Source organism: Rhagoletis zephyria, unplaced genomic scaffold, assembly GCF_001687245.7.
Source record: "Rhagoletis zephyria isolate East Lansing unplaced genomic scaffold, Rhagoletis_zephyria_1.1 Rzeph_scaffold_01307, whole genome shotgun sequence".
Lineage (NCBI taxonomy): Eukaryota > Metazoa > Arthropoda > Insecta > Diptera > Tephritidae > Rhagoletis > Rhagoletis zephyria.
The window spans coordinates 65,319-76,419 of NW_016158391.1; positions in this window are offsets into that span (position 1 = coordinate 65,319).

Consider the following 11,101-nt stretch of genomic DNA (forward strand, 5'->3'; position numbering starts at 1 on the left):
CATACATTAGGATGCTCATCGAAAATGTTTTTTTGGAAATTTCAAGACCCCCTAATTTTATTCGTTTTTATGAAAAATATTATTGCCTATTTTTATAGATTTTTTAAAGGTCCTCTAAATGGTCGCGACCTGTCGATTTAGGTCAAAAAATATGGTTTTGTAGATTTATGAGTTTTTGAATTACTACTTTTGACTCGATTTCAAAGATCGAATGTCATCTGAGAAGAGGATATATAGGCCTTTAAAATGGTATAAAATAATCTATTTGCGGACTCGGCTTGTTGGGATTTTTTATGGGGTAAAATAAAAAAAAAACCCATATTTCTCTTAATTTTTTAAATTTTGACCATTGATTATTTCCACAATTTCAAAATATGTAGTACTGTCTAAAATTAAATCTATTTTCAAATAACTGATTTCTCATTAACTGCAATCGTATAAAAATTGTCGAATTTAGGAGACTTTTCTTAAATACGGCCTAGAATTTATATTGTTTATGTACCGGACTTTCAGATTTTTTGAGCATTGTGGCTAAGGAATTCATCAATATTTATTCAAAAGTGATATATACAATCGTTCTTTAGCAAAGAAGTGGTTTTTCAGGAATTTTTAGGAAAATGGGGGTTGCACCACCCACTTATATCATATATGGGCATTCCCATGGTGGCGCACGTGACCACGATTTCAATGTGATACAAAAAAGGAATACCATTTGTTTTCTTTAACTTTTTTGGGCCATTGTATAGCACATAATTAGCTCTATATTTAACCGAAAAATGAAATCAATCGAACTGCTTGGTCCTGAAATATAAGTATTTAAAGAGAGTGTCGTTACGTGACAAAAAATGGAAGTTGATTTTTTCTTTTCTTACAAAATCGCAAAACTCTGCGATTTGTGGATGGCTATTTTCATGAAACTTATTGTAATATGATTTGGAGCAATTCTAGTTGTTTTTAGACTTTTTTGAATTAATGCAACTTGTTTCAATTTTCCTTTACAACCCCAATTGTGAAACGTCACGTGACGTAGCGTCACGTGACATAAATTTCCATTGTTATATTTTTGTTAATATTGCTTTTAAATGAATTTTTAACGCAAAGAAAACATGTATTTTATGTAGAATATACTTTATATTTTGACTTCAGTGCCAATTAAGGGTGAATTTGTTGGAAATCTATGACTTATTATGTTTCAACTACATACGCCAAATTCGAACCAAATCGGACCATAAATACGGTTTTTCGAAATATCTCGACCTTGGCACCACCTAGGAAGACCATTTTATGCAAACATGATTCTACTTACATAGCCAGTATATATTTTAAAATGCAGACAAATCGGCACGTAAATACGTTAGATATAAAACTTTTATTTTTTTTTGTCGTGGTGGACCTTCCGCTGGAAACACCCATATGCGTATCTCGTAAACTCAAATGTGGTATACACATTGCGCTTAAGCTTCTTAAGCGCCACATTGAAAATTTTTGAAATCAAAAGTTTCAAAAAACTCAAAGCTAGCTATATTTTATGGGGAGTAGGTTTTGTCCGATTTCAAAAATATTTAAGACGAAACTTAAGGACCTATTTTTGTATTTTTTTTAGTACTACAGTAGAGTTCAATTTTATTTGCCAAAGATTAAATTTATTTGCCAAAAGATTAATTTTATTTGCCAAAAGGTTAAATTTATTCGTCAAAGATCAAATTTATTTGCCAAAAGATTAATTTTATTTGCCAAAAGATTAAATTTATTTCCCAAAATATTATGTTTATTTGCCAAAAGATTAATTTTATTTGCCAAAAGTTTAACTTAATGTGGCACTGATATACAACTAATTACGGGTGGTATTATCACTTGCGAACGGTTTGGCGAGGCGAACGGTTTGGCGAAGCGAATGGGTGACGAATGCAACTATAATATGCATTTATAGTGTTCGCTCGTCCCAGCTTGTAGAAAATTTTTGCATCGCAAACACTCTTAATGCCTTCTCGGCCTTTTTATTCGCTTCGCCAAATATGGTGAAATTTCACAAACGGCAATAGCGCAAATAAGTGTTATTTCCCAATTGAATGTAAAATAGCACAAATTTGCTTTATTTCATTTCTCGTTGAGCAATAAGACCAACTTTTAAACTTAACAATTGAGTAATAAAGCAAAATAGTGCACATAGGTAGTCACCCAGTTACATTTGACAAAGAGTAGTGCATGAACGAGTTAAATGGACGTTCCGCAATTATGAACTGGTGGCATTATAACCGTTTAGAAAAAAAATAATAACTAGTTCACTTCTAAAACTGCAAGTAATGGGTATTATTGCGTATGGTGTTTTCCCACCCATGGTGGAATTATACCGGCAGTCGGATTCTAGCATTCGCTATCACTCATTTTCATCGCTGAAAATAAAAAAAAATAATTATATTTTTATAAATCATGTTTTGAGTCAAATGTTTTTCAGAAAAATACACCGTAGTTATTTTAAAATTTCAAAACTACATTTCTCTACTGAAAAATAAGGTATTCGAGCTAACTCGAGAGCACCCAGTGTGCTTTTTTAACACTTCAATTCATTTTTTTTTTATTGATGACTGTCCACCTGTACGGACGTGTTTTTAATCGCTCCGCCGAGAAATAAATAAATTAATAATTCACGTAAAGCAAAGAAAAAAAACAGAACCAACGCGAAAAGACAATACTAGGCATAAATAAGCTTTCTGTTTATTTGCCTATAACTATAAATTACTTTTTATGAATTTTCGCAATGCCGCCAGAAATTCAAATAAATGTGCCAACATACAATAAAATAAAAGCAGCTCCGGCCCCACCGCGCTTACCGAATAGTGAAACAAGCACCAAATGCAGTGAAATAAACCTTGCCGTAACAGAAGCTGACCAAAAACATTCAGCTGATCGACGAAATGCTTACTTTTCGTTCGTTTCCCCCACAAACAATGCTGATCGCGATAAATCGTTCTCTCCCTCCCCTCAAACCTCGTGCATTACATCTAGGCATGCACAGTCACCAATGTCTCTGTAGACCTAGTTGTTCTAACGCAACAACAAAGCACTAGCTTAGCAACAAGCACAATAACAACGGTGAGCGCAGCTCTCACAACAACGACTACAACCACGACTTCAGCAATGACAGCGGTTTCACAACGCAGTTCACCCACACCTGCACAAAAGGCAATTTCGGCACCAGCCCAAACCAAGCAACGCAGCTCAGCGCAAGTTGACCTACTTAATCCAACAACAACATTGACTCAAACGGGTATTGATAGGTACATACAAGTTAAACGAAAATTAAGCCCACAGCAGAAAAAAATTGCAAACCCATCAAAAATTGCAAAAACGAAAACCACTGACATTAACCCTATACTGGGAAATAAGTTTGCGATTCTGGGCAATAAATGTGACAAAGAGCCGAATGAAGTTTCTAAAGCCAAACCCAAACCGCCCCAATTTATTTACGAGAACAAAACTGTAGTGAGCTCGTGAATAAATTAACTCAGCTTATTGGAGACAATACGTTCCACGTAACGTCAGTTACCAAGGGCAACATTAAAGAGACCAAACTTCAGATTCTAACTGAAGAAAATTACCGGTTGGTAACCAAACGCCTTAATGACGATAAGAAAAACTTCTATACGTACCAGCTCAAAAGCAGCAAAGCACTGCAAGTAGTAATAAAAGGTATAGAATCAAGTGTATTCATTGGTGATATTGCTCATGCTCTAGAGAAGGCAGGATTTGCTGTTAAAAATGTTGTCAATATTATCAACAGAGCAAAAATCGCTCAGCCTATGTTTAAGGTAGAACTTAAGCCAGAAACAAAGCCAATGAATAACAAGTAAGAAAGTCTAAGTTCGGGCGGAGCCGAACATTAAATACCCGGCGCAAGTATTAAATATATGTTTTCCACCTTTCCGAAAGCTACCGCTACATGATAAGCCGGCGTGTATAAATTTTAAGTAAACTAGCGTCCTTAAATTTCAAAATATTGAAATTTCAAGCATTTCTGAAATTTACCGTTATATGAAAAGCGGCCGTAATTTTAGTCCGATTTCAACAATTTTCAATGGTTTACTTTTATGTGGCAAGCACAATAACCATACCGAGTTTGGTACAAATTGCTAGAACGGTTAGCGAGATACATATACGTGATCATAAGTGGGCGGTGCCACGCCCATTTTCCAAAATATTATCATAAACGTATTTCCTGGCAAAGAATTGTTGCAACCATCATTTTGAATAAATTAGCTTTAATATTTACTGATTTATCGAGGATTTCGTATTTCTCGAAATTACCGTTATATGGGATGTGGGCGTGGTTATTGTCCGATTTTAAAAATTTTCGGCCATTTGGTATGCTGTACCAGGGCCAACAACTGGAATAAATTGATGCAGCGGTTACCAAGATACACATATGTAACCATAAGTGGGCGTGGCTACGCCCATTTTCAAAATATGTTAATATTGTTATTTTTCGTCTAAAATTTATTATAAATATCAATTTTGAGTGAATTATCTTCAGTAGTTACTAAATTATCGCAGTTTTTGTATTTCTGAAAATTACCGTTATATGGGAGGTAGGCGTGCTTATTGTCCGATTTTGCCCATTTTCAATACCATCCGTCCTACGCCCGGAAGAAGTACACGTACCAAGTTTTGTTAAATATCTTAATTTTTACTCGAGTTATCGTGTGCACAGACGGACGGACAGACGGACGGACGGACAGACAGTCACCGCTTAATCGATTTCTCTTTTCATTCTGATCATTTATGTATACATTTGTCTATATCTATCTCGATTCGTTTTGGCTGTTACAAACAACCGTTATGTGAACAAAGTTATAATACCCTTGTGCACAAGTGCGCTCGGGTATAAAAACGCAGTGCACCCAATCTACAACCTATGATACCTTCTACACCGAAAAATAACAGTGGAGGAGCCGCACAAGCGGAACGGTCCCGTACAGTGCACAAATTGTCAAGAATTTGTTCATACCAGAACATACTGTACCTTGCGTCCAGTGTGTGTTGCCTGTGGCGACCTTCACGCTTCCGCTTCTTGTAAGGCTATCAAAGCTGATGTGGCTGTAAAGAAATGCAGTATTTGCGGAGGTAACCACACCGACAATTATAGGGGATGTCCTGTATACAAAGATTTAACACAGCCGTACGCTCTTCTACCACTCCAAGTAGCTCTTATACATACCAACACCTCACGCCATCAACCACTACACCAGGAGCCTTTTTTGCCAACGCGCAGCGAGTTCCCAACATTTCTTTTGCCGATGCATTAAAACTACAAACGCAGCCAAGCACGGCGGAATCAAACTCCAATCAAGAAACATTTGCAAATATTCAAAGGAATAATACTGAGCAAATGCAGCCAAACCCCCCTACTTGTGGAATAGAAGGAACGATATTGAATCTTACCCATTGTATGACTCAATTCATGTCTACTATGCAAAATATGATTCAAGACCTCATAAAGGCTCAAAACCAATTGTTGCAAATTTTAGTGAATAAAAAATGAGTGAATTGAAAATTTGCTTATGGGATGCTAACGGTGTAAACCAGCGTAGATTAGAACTCAGTCAATTTCTCACTGAATATAACATGGATGTTATGCTACTGTCCGATACACATTTAACAAATAAATATAATTTCTGCATACCTGGATACAAATTCTATGCCACAAATCACCCAGATAGTAAAGCTTTTGGAGGCACAGTGGTGCTGATTAGAAATCGCCTAAAGCACAATATTCTAGACTCAAAATCAACAGCCTGTCTGCAAGCAACTACCATATATTTATGAAACCGCGACCGAGACTTGAATCTATCGGCTATTTATTGCCCACCGCGATTTTTAATTTCTGAAAATGACTTTAAAGATTTCTTTGATAGCCTGGGTAATAGATTCCTGGCAGGAATATTAATAAAACTATATCAACAGACCCAAAATATCGAAATAGAGCCTCGTCTAACTTCAAATAACAGCAACTGGATTAAATATAAAAAGTACATCAGTAGTCACCTTAAATTGGACGCTGCACCTAACTGCGAGGGGGATATAGACTCCCTTGTTGGACATTTTAAAGAAACCTTTACTTCAGCCGCTGGCCTAGCAACACCAAATCAAGTCCAAGTACCACCTATGCATACATCAGTTACAAATACCGAAATAGAAAAATTTGGGGCAGAAAAGCGGCGCCTAAGAAGACAGTGGCAGAGCCATCGCTCACCAACCTCACAGCTACTGTATAAAGCTACCAGTAGAAAACTGAAACAAGCACTCAAACGTCCAGAGGATCGCAACTTGCAAAGGTACATTAAGAAGCTTTCCCCGAATTCTACTGAAAGATAGTCTCTATGGAAATCGCTAAAATACTTCAAACCACCAGTGGCTACGGAAATGCCAATTAGGAACCAAAGTGGTACCTGGGATCGTAGTGAGCAGGAGTGAGCCGAGTGTTTTTCACACCATTTAAAGAATGTGTTTCAGCCAAACTGTCCAACGAACAACTTCTGGCTGCCACGGCTAACTAAAAATACAAATGAGCTATACACACCTCGCGAGACGAACTCTTTAGAAGTAAAAGCTACAGTAAAGCAGCTTAATCCAAAGAAATCGCCGGGTGCTGATTTTATGATTCCGAAAATGCTAATAGAGCTACCGAATGTTGCACTAGCAATTCTTTCTGACCTTTTCAACGCTATCCTCAAATTCGGTTACTTTCCGAAATCATGGAAAAGGTCAAAGATAATCATGATAGCCAAAAGAAAGACGCAACACAGCCGTTCTCATACAGACCAATAAGCTTACTGCCCTGTATTTCCAAAGTATTCGAAAAAGTACTCCTATCAAAGATATCGCCGTTTCTCCATGAACGCAATTTAATACCAGCACACCAATTTGGCTTCCGAGAAAAACATGGTACAATTGAACAAGTTAATCGAATTACAAATGAAATCAGAAGGGCATTTGAGCTCAGAGAGTACTGCTCTGCAATTTTTCTCGATGTGGCACAAGCATTCGACAAAGTGTGGCACGACGGTCTTATATATAAAATTAAAAAATTGTTGCCGCCGGAATTCCACAAAATATTTGAATCATACATAACTAACAGAAAATTTGCTGTAAAAGTATCTAATTTCACTTCAAAAGACATGTCGATAACGGCTGGCGTTCCTCAAGGTAGTGTACTCGGGCCTATGCTGTATATCATCTACACTTCAGATATTCCAACTAGCAAGGATATACTCACATCCACCTCACATCCATACCGCCTTAGTAAGTCGTAATAAATGTCCCAACAGAGCTTCAAGAGTACTAGAGGAACATTTACTACGCATAGAAGAATGGCTGGCAAACTGGCGCATAAAAGTCAACGAACAGAAGAGTAAACATACAACATTTTCACTCAGACCGCAAGTATGCCCCCCAATCAAATTAAATAATGTCCATATTCCACAATCCAATGAGGTGACATATCTAGGAATACACTTGGATAGGAGACTAACTTGGCGCAAACACATATCCACCAAGATTACACAAATTAAGCTAAAGTCAGCTAGCGTGAACTGGCTTATAAACAGTAAATCAAAACTGAAACTAGATTATAAAGTACTTGTATAAAATACAGTCAATAAGCCTATATGGATGTATGGTATTCAACTGTGGGGTACGACCTGTGCAACCAACATTGACAGGATCCAAAGATTCCAATCTAAAACGCTAAGGGCCTTAACGGGAGCACCGTGGTATGTCCGCAATGAAAATATACATAGATANATCAAATTAAATAATGTCCATATTCCACAAGCCAATGAGGTGACATATCTAGGAATACACTTTGATAGGAGACTAACTTGGCGCAAACACATATCCACCAAGATTACACAAATTAAGCTAAAGTCAGCTAGCGTGAACTGGCTTATAAACAGTAAATCAAAACTGAAACTAGATTATAAAGTACTTGTATAAAATACAGTCAATAAGCCTATATGGATGTATGGTATTCAACTGTGGGGTACGACCTGTGCAACCAACATTGACAGGATCCAAAGATTCCAATCTAAAACGCTAAGGGCCTTAACGGGAGCACCGCGGTATGTCCGCAATGAAAATATACATAGGGACCTTGGTATACCGATGGTAAAATCTGTAATCGACACCAGCAGAGAAAAATATAAAATAAAACTGCGTAACCACCCAAATCCACTGGTAAGTGGCCTGTGCAACACAACAAATATAACACGCCTGCGAAGAAGAGATCTACCAGCCTTTCGTTGAGCGACGTTAAACTAACAGGGCGTAGACATAAGATTTTTAAACTTGTTAGGCTTAATAGATGTAAAATAAGCAGATCCAACAAATAAATGCAAGGATAATTAAAAAAAAAAATAATAATAATTAATCGTAGCGCTTTCGACAGAAGCAATATTTTGATATGAAACAAAATGGCTTTGCTCAGCTAATGTAATTGCCCTTGAACGAAAAATATTGCCATTGAGCCACAATCACTCCTGGACCTTAAAAAAATTGGTCAAAAATAGTGGTCTTCGAAAAAAAACATGCAAAATCCAACGGATATATTAAAAAACAAAAAAAAATGTATTTTTTATTATACCAATAATTTAGATTTTGAGACGAGAAACACGATTCCATAGTTTAAAAAACGAAAAAAAAATTCAACCCCACAATTTGAAAAAGGCATTATATATTGCATTTTTTATGATTTGCATGCAGCTGTGCATCCTTCACACAGTTTTATATCCTTCGAACAAAATGTTAGTTTTAGTGCTATTCAAGACCTTTAATTTAAGCCAAGGTAAAAGTCTCTAGGCCCGTTGAGAGCTAAATTATTACGATTCTGAAGTTAAACTTCGGACTTCATTCGACATTTTACGCATTTTTTTTAATTTCGGAGTAAAATCTAGTACAGCAGTTTCGAAGTGTGGTTTAAAATTGCTATAACTTGGCTCTCAGAGGGCCTAGAGACTTCTAACTTGGCTCAAATTAAAGGTATTGAATTGCACTTGTTGATTGAGTGAAGGATGCACAGCTGCATGCAAATAAATAGTGCATTTTTTAAATTACGGTGTTAAAATTTTTTGTTCGAATTTTGAACAGTGGAATCGTGTTGCTCGTCTCAAAATCTATAATACTAGTATAACAAAAAATACATAAATTTTTTCTTTTGGAATAAATTCCGTGGATTTTCCATGTTTTTTTTTCAAAGGACTCTACTTTTGACCAATTTGTTTTAAGGACAAGGCATAATTGTGCCTCAATGGCCACAATTGAAAGGGATTTACTTTAGCTTTAAAAACCATTTTGATTCGCTGCTTCTGTCGAAAGCGCTACGATTAATTCACATGCAGTGTTCAAAAAGCACACTGTGGCAACGACGCTTGTAATTTTTACAAGTTATGAAACTTCAAAAATGCCTGTATCCGTAAAAAAAATTATTAACCCTAGAACACACACCCGGGTATAAATGTATCCACTTTCAACTTTGAAGTGTTGTAACTTTTGAACCGCTATACCTCTATACCACTTCGGATCTAGGAAGATTATTTAGTTTTGAGTTCAAATTCAAAATTTGAACCAGATCGGACCATTGGTTCAGGAGCTACAGCCTTCCAAACACATTATATACGTAAACACACACCCGGGATACGTTTGTACCCCAATAGTAAAAATCCTCATAATAATAAAAAAAAAACATTTTTTATATTATTTTTTTATTTGAAAAATTAAAAATATTCATTTCACACATTATATTATTGACTTTTATTATAAAAATTATAAAAATGCATCTTATATCTAAGGAAAATCATGGCAAATAGAGCAATTTGTTGATGTGACCGAATGTTCAAGACACATTGGCTTCTTACATTTGTCGCACAGCTTTCTGGTTTTTCTACGGCGTTTTTCCTCTTGTGCGTAACATAAATAGCAAGATCCGGACACAGGTTTTGGCGTGCGCGCTGCGGCAGATGTTGATGCTGCTGTTGACACCATTGATTCCACCGGTCGGTTGAAATATGCTTCAATAGCAATTTTAGTCGAAAAATTTCGCGTCACTTGACGATTTATGGCTCTGGCTTCAATAATGGGCATACACAATGCTTCAGCCAAGCTGCGCAGGATCTGCTTACGCTTGTTGTTTGTTCTCCAAGGCAACATAGGGTTATTCAAATCGTAGACAATGTAGGCTGCAAGAGCTGTAATGTCCAACATGTTGAAGAACATCGCTAGTGGCCATCGTTTTGTTTGTCTTTGTGTTGGATATTCCGCAAACATTTGGTCCATTCGATCAACACCACCTTTGGTACGATTATAATATTCAATTATTTCAGGTTTCCCACTGTCAGCTATTTCAGCATCATTATGCATGGTCGAAAGCAAAATTACTGCTTTATTTTTTTTGGGAACATAAGAGCACATTGTCACATTATTTTTGAAGCCAAATGTCGTTGAACCAATTGTCCTGTTTTTGTTCTGCTTCATTTCTTGAGGAATATATGATTTGTTTTTGCGCAAAGTTCCAACGATCGTGAGTTTCCAGGTGAGAAGCAGTTCTGCAACTGGCAAGGTCGTAAACAAATTGTCCATTGTAATGTTTCGGCCACTTCCTTGGTATTTGGCAGACAAATCCTTCACCACTCGTTCGCCTTGGTTCGTTTCCCTACCAGTTTCTGCTTGGCCAGTATATATTTGTCCATGCAGTGGATATGCATTTGTGGCATCGCAAATCCACCAAACCTTGATACCATATTTAGCAGGTTTTGACGGTATGTACTGCGTAAACCGTGTGCGTCCACGGTAAGGAAATAATTGTTCATCAATCGTCAAGCATGAGCTGGGCTTGTAATGTGCAGCAAGATTATTGTTCATCATCGTCCACAACTCACTGATCGGTGCTGCTTTATCAGTTAGTAAGCGTGTTGCACGAGTGTTTTTATCGTCAAATCTTAGGAACCGCAATATCGAACAGAAACGGTTGACTCCCATTGTGGCGCGATATAAAGGATAGTTTTTGACGCTCCATAAATCTCGAACATGTTCTCCATTGCTATGGTTCGCA